General features: G+C 39.4%; 1 pseudogene; it reads left to right on the forward strand.

The window, feature by feature from the left end:
- The first annotated feature begins 4,025 nt into the window (after positions 1 to 4,025).
- Positions 4,026 to 9,475, forward strand: LOC139356794 (N-acetyllactosaminide alpha-1,3-galactosyltransferase-like; annotated as a pseudogene).
- Positions 9,476 to 15,293: the final 5,818 nt, after the last annotated feature.

Below are 15,293 nucleotides of genomic sequence, written 5' to 3' on the forward strand. Positions count from 1 at the left end.
ATGCGACAGATGACTGTAGTCAGGCCCTACTGTTTTCAAAATAGCTAAAAGACTATCTCTGTAGTTAGCTTTTGTAGCCTTGATAGACCTGCAGCTGTGTATTGTTCCGTCAGACAGACAAATCCGTGGAGTTATCGAAGTATTTACTATCCAAGTTTTTCATCTGCTTAATATTTGGGATTTTAAACACAAATTTTGCCAGGTAGGGGTCAACATCCCTGAAAGTGTTAGGGGTGGAGCCAGCTGACAGGCCTTTCTAAAAGAACAGAGAGCCTGGTGAAGAGATGAAAAATCAATCTCACTTGATACTCCTGTTAAAAACAACAACAAACCTTGAAATAGCTCTCTACTAGCACATACCTCAAATCTGATCAAATCTACCTGACCTTTACCATTGTTTTCTATATTCATCAACTATTACTGAGTACTTAAAAGTCAGGCAATAGCAGTTAATGAAACAGATGAAACTTGATTTAGCCTTATAATGTGTGTCTAAATTTCACACATACCTCTGATCTGCTCTCATGTGTCCTTTTACTTAAATGTATGTAATACAAAGGCCGGGTGTGGTGGCTCATGCCTGTAACCCCACCATTTTGGGAGGCCGAGGCGGGCAGATCAGGAGGTCAGGAGTTCGAGACCAACCTGGCCAATATGGTGAAACCCCATCTCTACTAAAAATACAAAAATTAGCTGGGCATGGTGGCGCATGCCTGTAGTCCCAGCTACTCAGGAGGCTGAGGCAGAAAAATTGCTTGAACCCAGGAAGCAGAGGTTGCAGTGAGCCGAGATCGTGCCACCGCACTCCAGCCTGGGCAACAGAGTGAGACAACGTCTTTAAAATAATAATAATAATAAATATATATGTAATATATTTTTTCTCCCCAGTAATGCCATATTCTTTATTTTACCCATCTGCCATGATTAATATATCTTTCATCAAGTGATGAAGCACTGTCCTTAGTGCTTCAGCCACAATTAATTGCCTTTTGCTCTGAATGGCCTTTCCACCATATTTAATGTAAAACACACACACATACACACACAAAGAAGCAGGTCTTTTTTTTTGTATGTGTGGACCTCAAGGCCTCAGTCATTTGGTATTATCAATAATACTTTCTTTTAGCCTGTGTCCACTCAGAAAGCAAATCATGGTTTGTCTTTTTCTGTGTGTAAATTCTTTCACTTTTGAATTTCCAGCTGAACTATACTATTTGAAGTCAGATTCCTTAAATATACATCGTGTTTACAGCCACTTACTTGGTGTCATAGGCAATTCATGTTCATCTTTCTCAGCTTCAGTTTCTTCATGGGTAAATGATGATCAGGATATTACCTCAGGGTTGTTTTAAGAGTTAAATAACTCCTAACCTCAGGTGATCCACCCGCCTCGGCTTCACAAAGTGCTGGGATTACAGGCATGAGCCACCACGCCCAGCCCAGCCAAATGTGGTGAAACTGTCTCTACTAAAAATACAAAAATTAGGTGGGCATGGTGGCAGGCACCTGTAATCCCAGCTACTTGGGAGGCTAAGGCAAGGAGCATCTCTTGAACCCGGGAGGCCGAGGTTGCAGTAAGCCAAGATTGTGCCATTGCACTCCAGCCTGGGCAGCAAGAGCGAAACTCTGTCTCAAAAAAAAAAAAAAAGAGTTAAATAAAATATCCTATATAAGGAGCCTAGCACATTTCCTAGAACGTAATAATATTTATAACTAATATGTCTTACATACTTAACGAAGGTCCAGAAAAGCATAAACATTAGCTATCGTCACATTATTTTAATCTTTTATTTGTCCCTATTCCCAAGTCATTCTACACAACCACTTCAGAGCTGTCCAAAACATTGTTTTTACAGTACTGCTTACTTACTGAAAACATTCAGTGACTGACTATTACAGAATAAAGTCCAAATGTTTTGGTAGTTGGTGGCCTTCATTTGTCCCTAAGCTTTTCTTTCTGACCTTTCTGTCACTGTTCTAATGTAGAAATTGCTTCTACTAAAGTTTTGAGTCCTTCAAAGACAGAAGGTCTTGTGTATAATAATAATTGTTATAATTATGAGCATTTTTAAAATTTATTTAGTTTTTTGAGACAGAGTCTTGCTCTGTAGCCCAGGCTGGAGTGCAATGGCGCAATCTCGGCTCACTGCAATCTCTGCTTCCTGGGTTCAAGCGATTCTCCCTGCCACAGCCTCGAGAGTAGCTGGGTTTTCAGGCATGCGCCAGCACACCCGGCTAATTTTTGTATGTTTGGTAGAGACAGGGATTCGCTATGTTGTCCAGGCTGGTCATGAACTCCTGACCTCAGTGATCCACCCACCTCAGCCTCCCAAAGTTCTGGGATTACAGGCGTGAGCCACTGCGCCGGCCTTTATGAGCATTTTTTTTTTTTTCTTCCTTGAGAGGGAGTCTCACTCTGTTGCCCAGGCTGGAGTTCAGCGGCACAATCTCCGCTCACTGCAACCTCTGCCTCCCATCTTCAAGTAATTCTCATGCCTCAGCCTCCCAAGTAGCTGGGATTGCAGGTGCCTGCCACCACACCTGGCTAATTTTTTTTATTTCTAATAGAGACGGCAGGATTTCACCATGTTGGCCAGGCTAGTCTTGAATTCCTGACCTCAGGTGATCTGCCCACCTCAGCCTTCCAAAGTGCTGGGATTACAGGAGTGAGCCACCATGCCCTGCCGAGCACTTATTTATGAGTCAGGCATTGTATTAACTCAATCCACAGAACAGCCCTATGAGATTGGTGTTTTTCACATTTTAAGTATGAGAGGCACAAAGAGGGTAAGTAACTGGATAAAGGTCACTCCTACTAGAGACTAGGAATGTGAAATAAAAGCAAATGGAATTAAAACCCTCTAAATTTTCACTAAAGCAATTCTGATATGGCGTGAAATAAAGAAAACATCAAAATTCTTAGGGGAAAAAAAACACCCTCCAGGGCTTTATATGGCTTTCCATTCTTCCACCCTATTATTACAAGGAAGCTCTGCTGTAGGATTTCCCAAGTTGTGAACCCTAGGAACACTAGTTCCATTGATAGTAGAAGCAAATACTCTTTGGGTCTTGGGTTATGTGTTGGCTGGGGAAGGGGGGTGTTGTTGCTGAGGAGGGTTGTGGTTAAGAGAAAAAGTGCAGGAAACAGTTTTCTTAATAGTACCATGTCTCCGAACTTGTTTCTTTCTTTCTTTTTTTTTTTGAGACATAGTCTTACTCTGTCACCCAGGCTGGAGTGTGCAGTGGTGCAATCTCAGCTCACTGCAACCTTCACCTCCCAGGTTCAAGTGATTTCCCTGTCTCAGCCTCCTGTGTAGCTGGGGTTACAGGTGCGCCCCCTCACCTGGCTAATTTTTGTATTTTTAGTAGAAAAGGGGTTTCACCATGTTGGCCAGGCCGATCTCAAACTTCTGACCTCAAGTGATCAACCCGCCTCGGCCTCCCAAAGTGCTGGGATTACAGCCACAGCACCTGACCCACAGAACATTTAATATGGCAGCGTGTAAGAGGAATATGTAGTATGCAGCTGCTTGACACATTTGAGCATAGAATTTAAAGTTGTACCTGTATAATCTCAAGAAATGAGAATACCATGACCATGAAACATAATTTGAAAACCACTGTTCTGTAGGTAGTTTTTTCTGAACCTAATGCTGAGTGGATGGATGATGGGGAGGAGAGTCTTGGCAGAAAATAAGTTTGATGTTCATTTTTAAAACAGCCTTCTGCCAAGTACATGTGGCCTGTGCTCAATTTCTACATTTGTTGTAAATGAGTTAAAGGGAATAATAGAGCTATATTTATTCAACTAGTTGGTAATTTCTGAAATAAAATTCTGAGTTGAATGTCAAAGCCGATGCATTTCCGCGGCATGCCTTGCCGGGCTGGGGCGGACACAGCTAAGGGGCCACCTGGGTGGGGAGGGAGGCACAGTCTTGCTTATGGTCCCTCGCCACGCACCGGCCTTTGGCGGCGCCTGGGTTCTGCCAGTCAAGAGTTGGAACACGGCATCTTCTCTTCCTTGAATCCTTCCTTCTGCAGAAGGGAGCTCAGTAGAACTTTGTTGTTTTGCCTTTTACTCTGGGCTGAAAGAAGCAGATGATAAAGAGAAAATAGTGAATATCAAAGGAAATGTAATTCCTCCCATGCTGGTTGTCTCAACTGTGATTGTTGTGGTTTGGAAATCAACACCCAAGAAGGCTCTCTCTTGTGGATGTATCACTTAAAACACCCAGAAGTTGTTGACAGCGGCGGTCGGAAGGGCCGGTGGTTTCCAAGCTGCTCCAACAATGGGACCCACAATCCTCAAGCAGGGGAAGAAGAAGACATAGACGAAGAAAAAGAGAAAGAACAAAGAAAAGAAGATGACAAAAAAAGAGCTTCAGCTATGGGACTGGTTTAATCCATACAATCGCCCAGAGGTGCTGACCGTGACCAGTTGGAATGCGCCGGTTATGTGGGAAGGCACTTAGAACAGAACCATCCCAGAAAATTCTTATGCCAAACAGAAAATTACTGTGGGTTTGACGGTTTTTGCTGTCGGAAGATATGTGGAGTATTACTTGAAGGAGTTCATAACATCTGCTGATGGGTACTTTATGGTCAGCCACAAAGTCATATTTTACATCATGGCCGATAATATCTCCAGGATGCTGTTGATAGAGCTGGGTCTTCTGTGTTTCTTCAGAGTGTTTGAGATCAAGCCTGAGAAGAGGTAGCAAGTCATCAACATGATGGGCATGAAGACCATCAGGGAGTACATGTTGGGCCACATCCAACAGGAAGTTGACTTCCTTTTCTGCATGGATGTGGACCAGGTGTTCGAAGACAATTTTGGGGTGGAGACCCTGGGCCAGTCGGTGGCTCAGCTACAGGCCTGGTGGCAGGGGAAACATCCTGAGGAGAATACTTATGAGAGACGGAAGGAGTCGGTGGCATACATTCCATTCGGCCAGGGGGATTTTTATTATCACGCAGCCATTTTTGGTGGAACACCCATTCAAGTTCTCAACATCACCCAGGAGTGCTTTAAGGGAATCCTCCAGGACAAATGACATTGAAGCAGAGTGGCATGATGAAAGCCACCTAAACAAGTATTTTTTCCTCAACGTACCCTCTAAGATCTTATCCCCAGAATGCTGCTGGGATTATCATATAGGCCATCATGCAGATATTAAAATTGTCAAGCTATCTTGGCAGCAAAAAGAGTATACGTTGGTTAGAAATGATGACTGACTTCAAATTGTGCCAACAGTTTTTTGAATTTGAGAGAATTATTATTCTGGCTACTTCCTCAGAAAACAACTTTAAGAAAATATTAATGAAACACCAACATCGCAATCACATACTATTTCTCCTTGTAACTTTGAGCCTTGTAATATGAGAGGATGAATATATGGTAATCAGATGTAAATTCCCAGTGATTTCTTATGTATTCTGAATTTGGGGGAAATACTATCAGCTAAACCAGAAAGAACTTGTCATAGGCAAAGACAAAGCCAGAAACAGGCCAGGCGTGGTGGGTCATGCCTGTAATCCTAGTACTTTGGGAGGCCAAGGCGGGTGGATCACCTGAGGTCAGGAGTTCGAGATCAGCTTGGCCAACATGGTGAAACCCCATCTCTACTTAAAAATATAAAAAATTAGCCAGGCATGGTGGCGCCCACCTGTAATCCCAGCTACTCAGGAGGCTGAGGCAGGAGAATCACTTAAACCTGGGAGGCAGAGGTTGTAGTGAGCCAGATTGCACCATTGCACTCCAGCCTGGGCAACAAAAGCGAAATTCCATCTAAAAGCAAAAAACCCACAAGCACTCTACATGTGTCAGATAACATCCTGGAGAAAATAGGGTGGTAAGGGAAGTGTTGGCAGCGAGATATGTTGTAGGGGGTTATTCCCTTGATTTCAATGTTTTCCTGTTTCTGATGGATCTAAAGAATATGGAGTTGATTTGCAGCCGGAGAACTTTCAGTAAGGACACCGTTTACCTTGGCAATCCTCAAAAGACTTCAAGAACAGATTGTTTCAGGCCATCTGTAGTCCATTCTTTTCTCATCAGGATGTCATTTGGTTTCTGTGTGAAAGTTTGGTGGAGATTCTCAGTAGATATTATGATGGTGCATGGTCAGAGTCCCAGGGAACCTGAATGAACCAAGGTGCTCAGTGTGAAGTGAAAACAAAGCCTCAACATGAGTGCCATGAAATAGCAAAGAGAGAGTGCAAGAGAGGGGCTGATCACTGTGGGGTCAGTGCCACCTTGCAGGAACACATGCCATGAGGTTGGTGCTTAAATACATCATGGATCCAGGCACTGAATGGGAGGCAGTGTGGGTGATTTCCAGCCTGGTAGACCCCATGACTGACAAACAGCAGGGACTTGAATGGAAGATGCTTCTTGTTTTGCCCAAGTTGTATTCAGTCTACCAGACTCTGCAACTTGTGTCTTCAGATCCTTGGTGAAGAGATATAGATGCCGTCAGAGAAGGCAAATGCCTGCAGTGGATTGAAGAGGTTTTCAAGGACTTCCATTTCCAGAATGTGGGCTTCATCAGAGGACAATGGATCATCAGCTAGTCTCACCACTTAGCTAGTCTGGACCTCAGGGTTCCTGTGCCCCTCATACCCCAACTTGGAGGGCTGACATCAAAGAGTAACCACTCATTTTCCATCTGCACTATGGAAGTGTAACAACTGGACGTGTAACTGGCAAAAGAGTTCGGCAATTTGTTTATAGAAAGGAGTCAAAATAATAATGAGAAGTGACAGAAAGAGAGCAAGACTTTACTACTCGTATTAGCAAGGGGAAGAATGGGTGAAATTTTTTAAAATTTCCGCTCTTCCTTTTGTGGAGGGAATATAGAGCTTTTTAGGAAGAGAGGGGTTTGGAATGTAGGAGAGGAAGAGGGTGTGAGGAGGCATGGTTTGTTTTAATGGCTTTATTGTTAATTGTTGTTTGATTTGGTGAAGGCCCTGGTATCATTTTGGGCTTAATTGGGTTACATATTAATTGCAGTCAATTTTGTGGTCAATTTTTTTTTTCTTGGACATGGGGTCTCACTCTGTCTCCCAGGCTGGAGTGCAGTGGTGTGATCTTGGCTCAATGCAGCCTCGACCTCCCAGGCTCGGGTGATCCTCTCCTACCTCAGCCTCCCTAGTGGCTGGGACCATAGGCATGCACCACCCAGCACAGCTAACTTTTTGTATTTTTTTTGGTAGAGTCGGGGCTTCACCATGTTGCCCAGACTGGTCTCAAATTCCTGGCTCAGGCAGTCCTCCCACCACGGCCTCACAAAGTGCTGGGATTACAGGTGTGAGCCTTTGCATCTGGCCTGTAGTCAGTTTTTAGCTGGGAGTGAGTTTTGGCTTTGACTGGGGAGAGAATTTTGGAGGTGTCTGGTTTGTGTTATGATTTGGCCTTTGACATTTTGATGGAAATATATGACTAGATATGTGACTATGGCATGTACTTAACAAGGATGTAAGTAAATAAATATGCATAAGGCATGGGAGTATAGTATGGGAAAGAAGGGGAGTGGCGCTTTACAGTACATTTTGAGGCTGTATTTTAAGGCGAAAGGAAGCAGATATATAGTTTGTCTCAAGTTATATTTTGAGATTGGGAGAAGGGAGGAAAGAACATTTTGAGGTTGTAAAACACATTTGTGGTTTATTTTCAAGTTATATTTTGAGACTGGGGAGAAAGTTGGAAAGGAAAAAAGTTTTAAAATGCAATTTAAAGTTAAGCTGTTTGGTTGTAATTTTTATTGTCAAATTTTATTTTATTTGTATGGAAAATGGGTGCTATAATTGTTATGGCTATTTTTTTGTTGTTGTTGAGAAGGGGCATAGTTTGGGGGTATTAAAATGGAATTGATTTATTTGGATTTGGAAATATTTATGAGTATTTGGGCCTATAGACAATATTGATTGGACTGATACAGTTTGAGGTTTAGAAAGTTTTGGGGAAAGTCTGTCTTATAGTTTTACATAGAGGGTATAATAGTAGTAAGTTTTATAACACAGGGATATGTCTACCCCTATTGGCCAGGCCAATGTTATAAGTAGTTTTTGTCACTAAGATGGTCCTGACCTGTATTAGAATGTCCCCTATTGATTTAGTGACAATGTAGTGTCGCACGTAGATGTAATTTTTTGGTGTATATTTTGTAGGGCTATTTGAGGCATTTTTGAATTTTTAATTATGTACGGTTTTTATTGTTAATTGTAATTGGATGTGATGACAGGTTGGCTAATATACATATTTAATAGGCTATAAATAGGGATATGGATATTTATGAAGGTGGCTTTAAGTCTTGTTTAGTTTTTGAGGGTGGATTAGTTCAGTTAGTTGTTTTATTTAGAAGGTAGTATTGAACATGGGCTAGGCCTTTTTATGTGATGAAGGCAGAAAAAAGTTTAATAAGAGGCATTTTTATGGAAATAGAAAAGCAAAGATTAATGTTGGAAACTGTTTAGATGTTAAAGTACTTTTAGTTATAGAGGTGGAAGGCAGTAGCAATTTGACTTTTTCTTTGTCCATGTTTTAAGGAATAAGCTTAAGTTTGTAAGGCCTCAGGAAAGAGGTAGTAGTAATTTTATTGAGTTTAAGTTAGAAAAATGAAAGAAAAAAATTGAAAGTATTAGTTTGGAAATTTGTAGTCTAGAAAGAATTTAGGATTTAGCTAAAATTATAAAAAATAATAAAAACTCAGAAACAGTGGATAAGACTAGAATTTAATTACAGGTGTACTATAGTTGGGTTTTTTTGAAACTTTTTTTTTTTTTTTTTTGAGACGGAGTGTCACTTTGTCGCCCAGGCTGGAGTGCAGTAGCAGGATCTCGGCTCACTGCAAGCTCCGCCTCCCAGGTTCACACCATTCTCCTGCCTCAGCCTCCCGAGTAGCTGGGACTACAGGCGCCTGCCACCACGCCTGGCTAGTTTTTTGTATTTTTAGTAGAGATGGGGTTTCACCGTGTTAGCCAGGATGGTCTCGATCTCCTGACCTCGTGATCTGCCCACCTCGGCCTCCCAAAGTGCTGGGATTACAGGCGTGAGCCACTGCGCCCGGCCGAAACTTTTTTTAAATTTTTGTTTTTATTAAAGACAAATTATGATAGGACAAATTTATAGGCAAAATAAGTTTTAGTTTTATTATATTTGGCTTGATTATTTGTATAAAGTCAGTAAGAATAATTATTTGTCACATAGGCTTTTAAAAAAATTGGCTTTGTTGGAACTTTGTTATAGGGAATTTTAGATTAGATCTTTTGAAGTTTTGATCCAGTCATGGGTTTATTTGTGTCTTTAAATATTTGTATTAATTGGGCAAATTTTTTATTTTGAGGTCTCAAGAAAACTTGGCGCTATAGTGCCTGTTAGAAAGTGACACTTTTTATTTGTTATAGGTTAAGAATTTTGTATAGAGACTGTATAGACAAAGTATGAGGTTAGTTTTGTAAGGGGCTTTTATTGGCTTTATAGGTTAATTTTGGTATTTTAAAGTAGTTTGTAAGTATGTTTTTTAAATTAAAATTTTGGTAAAATAGTGTTTTTAATTGTGTTATAAAAGAAAATAGATTTTTTTTGAATTTATATAAATAATAATATTGTTATAAATTAAGTATATTTATAAATAGTTTGTAAATTTTGGAGAGATTAGAGAAAAATATGTCTTAAATTTTCCTTGTAGGAGTGTATTTTATCTGACTATTGAAAGTTGTCAATAGTTAAAAAGAAAACGTTTTTTGGATTTTGTGAAACAAAAGAATTAACAGTGTTTTATTTTATTTTATTTTATTTTGTTTTATTTTATTTTATTTATTTATTTTTTTTTTGAGACAGAGTCTCGCTTTGTCGCCCAGGCTAGAGTGCAATGGCCGGATCTCAGCTCACTGCAAAATAAAAAGTTATACAAAGTTTTTTGATTAGTATAGTTTATGTAATTAATTTCTGTTTTGTTTGATATGTTTGAACACAGTAGGTTTTATGGGAGTCGTGATATTTTTTTATTTTACTGGCATAATTTTTAAAGTTATTAGATATTTGTATTTAAGAATATTTATTAGAGTTTTATAGTTGATTATAAAATTGTTTTGAAAATAATTAAAGTAAAAGAATTATGGATGACAAAAGTTTTAAAATAATCATGGTTAAAGTTTGGGTTTTTTTTGTGGCATATAATAAGTTCATATAATTATTATTGATATATATTGAAACAGAATTATAGGAATTTTATATAGTTTTGGAATATATATTGACAATATATTTATATAACTATAGCTTAAAGAAGAAAGTCAAACACTATTTTATCCTTGACAATTTTTTGTGTATAATTTTAATACATTAAATGTCAAATTTATGGCCGGGCGCGGTGGCTCAAGCCTGTAATCCCAGCACTTTGGGAGGCCGAGACGGGTGGATCATGAGGTCAGGAGATCGAGACCATCCTGGTAACACGGTGAAACCCCGTCTCTACTAAAAAATACAAAAAAACTAGCCGGGTGAGTTGGCGGGCGCCTGTAGTCCCAGCTACTCGGGAGGCTGAGGCAGGAGAATGGCGTGAACCCGGGAGGCGGAGCTTGCAGTGAGCTGAGATCTGGCCACTGCACTCCAGCCCGGGTGACAGAGCGAGACTCCGTCTCAAAAAAAAAAAAAAAAAAAAAAAATGTCAAATTTATTTTCTTGGACTTTAAGGGACTTAATATTTAAAGAGTTAATTAGATTAGAAGAAGGCGTAAGGCCAGGCATGATGGCTTACCCCTGTAATCTCAGCACTTTGGGAGGCTGAGGTGGGAAGATTGCTTGAGCCCAGGAATTTAAGACCAGCCTGGGCAACATGGGGAAACCTCGTCTCTATAAAAAAAAAAAAAAAAAAAAAATTAGCCTAGTGTAGTTGTGCACATCTGTAGTCCCAGCTACCTGGGAGGCTGAGGTGGGAGGATCGCTTAAGCCTGGTACATGGAGGTTGTAGTGAGCCATAATTGTGTCACTGGACTCCAGCCTGGGCGACAGAGTGAGACACTGTCTCAAAAAAAAAAGAAAAAAGAAAAAAGGCTTAATTTAAAATTTGACTTTGAAAAGTTTGTCAAGTATTCAAGGCTTAATACTTGGTATTATAAAATAAATAAAATTTTAGGTTATTGTAAGTTATTTAGTTCAAGTGATAAATAAAAAAAATTTAAGGCAAAAATCTCTACTCATTGATAGAGGGAGACTGTTTTTTAAATAGGATCCGATAAAAACAGTATGAGGCCAGCACGTCTCTTTTTTTTCTTCTTTATTTGTTGCTTATTTAAAGGGCAAATAAAAATATTTTATTGTTTTTAATATTATATGAAAGTGTTGTTTAAAAGAGAAAGGTACATTTTACTTTTGTGTTAGTATTTTATTAATGTTAAACCCAATTTTTAATAAAACTTTCTATTTATTTAATTATAGTGACTATAAGGTAAATTTTAAATGAACTTTTTATAACTATAATTTTTTGTTAAAAAGTAGATTAATTTTTTGAGAAAACCCTGTTATTTAGACACATGGTCCTTGGATTAGTATATTTTTATTAGTATATTTTTATTTTAATGTTTAACCTATGGAGAAACTAAATAATTTCCTTTAAATTTTAGTCAACTTGTTTATGCTTATAGAACTTTCAAAATAAGATGAACTCTTTACAGATTTTTTATATTTGTTTAAATTTTTAATTTTGTTTTGTTAAGGTAATTTTTAAAACTCTTTGAATTAGACAAAATTATATTTTTTAACAAAAATCTTTTTTTTCTTTTTTTTTTCTTTTTGAGACGGAGTTTTGCTCTTGCTGCCCAGGCTGGAATGCAATGGCATGATCTTGGCTCACTGCAATCTTCGGCTCCCAGGTTCGAGTGATTCTCCTGCCTCAGCCTCCTGAGTAGCTGGGATTACAGGCATCTACCACCACGCCCGGCTAATTTTGTATTTTTAGTAGAAACAGGGTTTCTCCATGTTGGTCAGGCTGGTCTTGAACTCCCAACCTTAGGTGATTCACCCGCCTCAGCCTCCCAAAGTGCTGGGATTACAGGTGTGAACCACCACGCCTGGCCCAAAAATCGTATTTTTATACCATTTATAACTTTTTACTAAAAGCAGATTTTATTTTTTTTAATATATTTTTTGTATATTTTGTATGTAACTGTTTTTTAGTAGTTTTAGCTTTTTTTTTTGAGACAGAGTCTTACTCTGTCGCCCAGACTGGAGTGCAGTGGCACCATCTCTGTTCACTGCAAACTTTGCCTCCCAGGTTCAAGCGATTCCCCTGCCTCAGCCTCCTGAGTAGCTGGGATTACAGGCATGTGCCACCATGCCTGGCTAATTTTTGTATTTTTAGTAGAGACGGGGTTTCACCATGTTGATCAGGCTGGTCTCAAGCTCCAGACCTCGCGATCTGCCCACCTCGGCCTCCCAAAGTACTGGCATTATAGGTGTGAGCCAACGTGCCCAGCCAACTTTTAGCATTTTATAACCATTCTACAATTTTGGAATATGTTTTTCATGTAATAATTTTTTTAATTGGAAATAGCACAGACATTTAATAAGCATCTATGATGATTTTAAGATTTTTAATTATATACAAAGTTTACTTATAAGCATTTATCTCATATATACTCAATTTTTTGTTTTAATTGTTTATTTAGATTACTTTTGAAAACATGTAGGGGTGGTCATGATTTAAAGTTATTTTTTTCTTAACTGTTTTAAAGTTTATGAACATAAGGTGTTTAATTAAGAATTTAGAAGTTAAACACATGGACGTTTTGTTGATAATTTAGAAGATTTAGTTGTTGTTACTAAATAATATTGTGTTTTATTTATTAAAATATAAGCAAAAATATTTTGGTTTTGGGTAGATTTATGCTTTTATAATTTTTATGCCAAATTTTGATGCCTAATAATATTTGGCAGAGATGAATATGAAACCATTTAATCAATAAACTCAAACAAAAATGTACATTAATAGATTTTTAAACATTTAAAATGTTATTAATAATTTTTAAGACTGGCTTATTTATCAAAGATGCATGTGAACTTGAAAAGCATTTGGGCTTAATTTTATTTTTTCGAGACAGGATCTCACTCTGTTACCCAGGCTGCAGTACAATGGTGTGATCATGACTCACTGCAGCCTCAGCCTCCCCAGGCTCAGGTGATCCTCTCACCTCAACCTCCAGAGCAGCTGGGGCTACAGGCATCATCACTATACTCAGCTAGTTTTTATATTTTTTTAAGAGACAGGGTTTCACCCCGTTGCCCAGACTGGTCTCAGACTCCTGGGTTCAAGCAATCTACCTGCCTCAGCCTCCCAAAGTGCTGAGATTACTGGCACAAGCCACTTCACCCAGCTGGGATTAATTTATGAGTATTCATTTACCTACATGTCAATTTGGTAGTATGTTAGACACAAGACAGAACGTAACTATTATTTGTATAATTATGTATCCATAGCTAAACATGTGCACATACATACACAAAGATTCAATAGCTTTTACCTTGGAGCTCTAGTCATGAGACAGCACCACCAACTCAACTGACATATAAAAGATAGCTGACTCTTGTTATTTTTTTTGATAAAATTGGAACCTGTTCACATGGCTAAACTTGCTTTGCCCTGCTAGGTAATCTAAGCAAGTCTGTGAACCAAAACTTGGGGTAAAGTAGTCTTTATGGCAGTTTGGTTTAACAAAACCCTTTAAAAATATATACTTCAAAGGAGTTTTAAAGTTTATATTGTAGTTAGGCCATAAATAATGAGTCTTCTCGCAGTGCTAGTAGTTTAGTAACAGTAGATTTGAAGCAGGCAGGAAAAAGAAAGGAAGATAGAGAGTTTTAGAAGACTCTTTTAACTGTATAGGTTAACTATTTGAGCTTTGAATTTGTTTTTTGTTGTAATTTGTCTATCAGCTTAAAATGTGCAGAGAAATGGGCCATAATATGTAACCACTTGGAGTTTCAAAGAGAACGACAAAATTAGAGGCCAGGATGTTGGAAACTGTTTTTCCCTTTCAAGGCTTGACCCCTAGATTGAACAGAACAAGGGAAAGAGAAAAGAAAGGAATGGAGAGGAAAGAGGTCAAGTTTTACAGGAGGGCTTGTGAGCCTTTCAGCTACTGTAGGTGTGAGGTCATTACTCCCCAAACCTCATTTATCTCCCATCAGGGAGAGCGTTAGCACCCCAGACCTACTTGGTGTGGGACAAATTTCTTCCACCTCCACAAGTCACCAGTCAAGGTGTGCCATTTCCAGACAGAGGGAGTTAAGGGTGCTTTGGGCCCAGAGGAGTAAGGCTGTGGGTAGCTTCCAAGATAATCAGGAGGATGAAGTTGGAAGAAGGGGAAAGAGAGAGAGATCAGGGCCCATACACACACAAATATCACAAAATGGCCCCTCAGGTGCCAGAGTTGGATGTGAGCAAAGCCCTGAGGGTGCCACAAATACAAACAAACACAAATGTATACAAATGGCTTGCTTCCAAACAAATCCCTATAAGGGGCTGGGTAGAGTTCCAAATTTCATGTCTTAATTTTAACTGGTCCTTCTAGATGATTGAGTCGATGTGAGCAAACCCCTGAGTGTGTCACAAATACAAATGCATAAAAATGCCCAAATGGTGATGCCAGCAGCTAAGTCTAAACAGAGCAGAGCCCCAGCAACACTCCAAAAGAGGCAGAAGAACGTTGGGTGCACACCAACTCACTCAGTTCCAAAGTTTGTCAATTTCTTCAAAATGTCACTTTCTTTTTATCAGCGAAGCGTTGAAAGCAGCAGATGCCACGGCAGGAAAAGAAAGGGAGGTTCCCTGAAACAAAGATACCTAGGCAGCTGCTGGGAGTTCCCCTAATGTTCTGGCCACAGGGTCAGCTAGCCACGAGCAGCTGGCACTCATAAGAGGCTCCATACCCTGTCTGACAGGGGATCGGTCTGGCAGGCCCAGGGCCTCCTGGGAACGCACAGTGCTCTCCGTCTTGGCCACCAAAAATTGTATCCGGCAAAAGGGGTCCACAGTTTGTTGTTTGTAAAAAGAAGTCAAAATATTGATGAGGTGTGATACAAAGACAGCAAGACTTTATTATCCATGTTAGCAAGGATAAGAGCAGGTGGGATTCTTTCCAAAAATGTCCACTTTCCCCTGATGGAGGGAGCACAGGAATTTTTTTTTTTTTTTTTAAGAGAGAGGGATTTGGAATGTGGGAGAAGAAGGGGGCTAGGAGTTGCCAGGTGACACAATCTGCTCCAATGGCTTATTTTTAATTATTGTTTTATTTGT

Source organism: Macaca nemestrina, chromosome 10 (genome assembly GCF_043159975.1).
Source record: "Macaca nemestrina isolate mMacNem1 chromosome 10, mMacNem.hap1, whole genome shotgun sequence".
Lineage (NCBI taxonomy): Eukaryota > Metazoa > Chordata > Mammalia > Primates > Cercopithecidae > Macaca > Macaca nemestrina.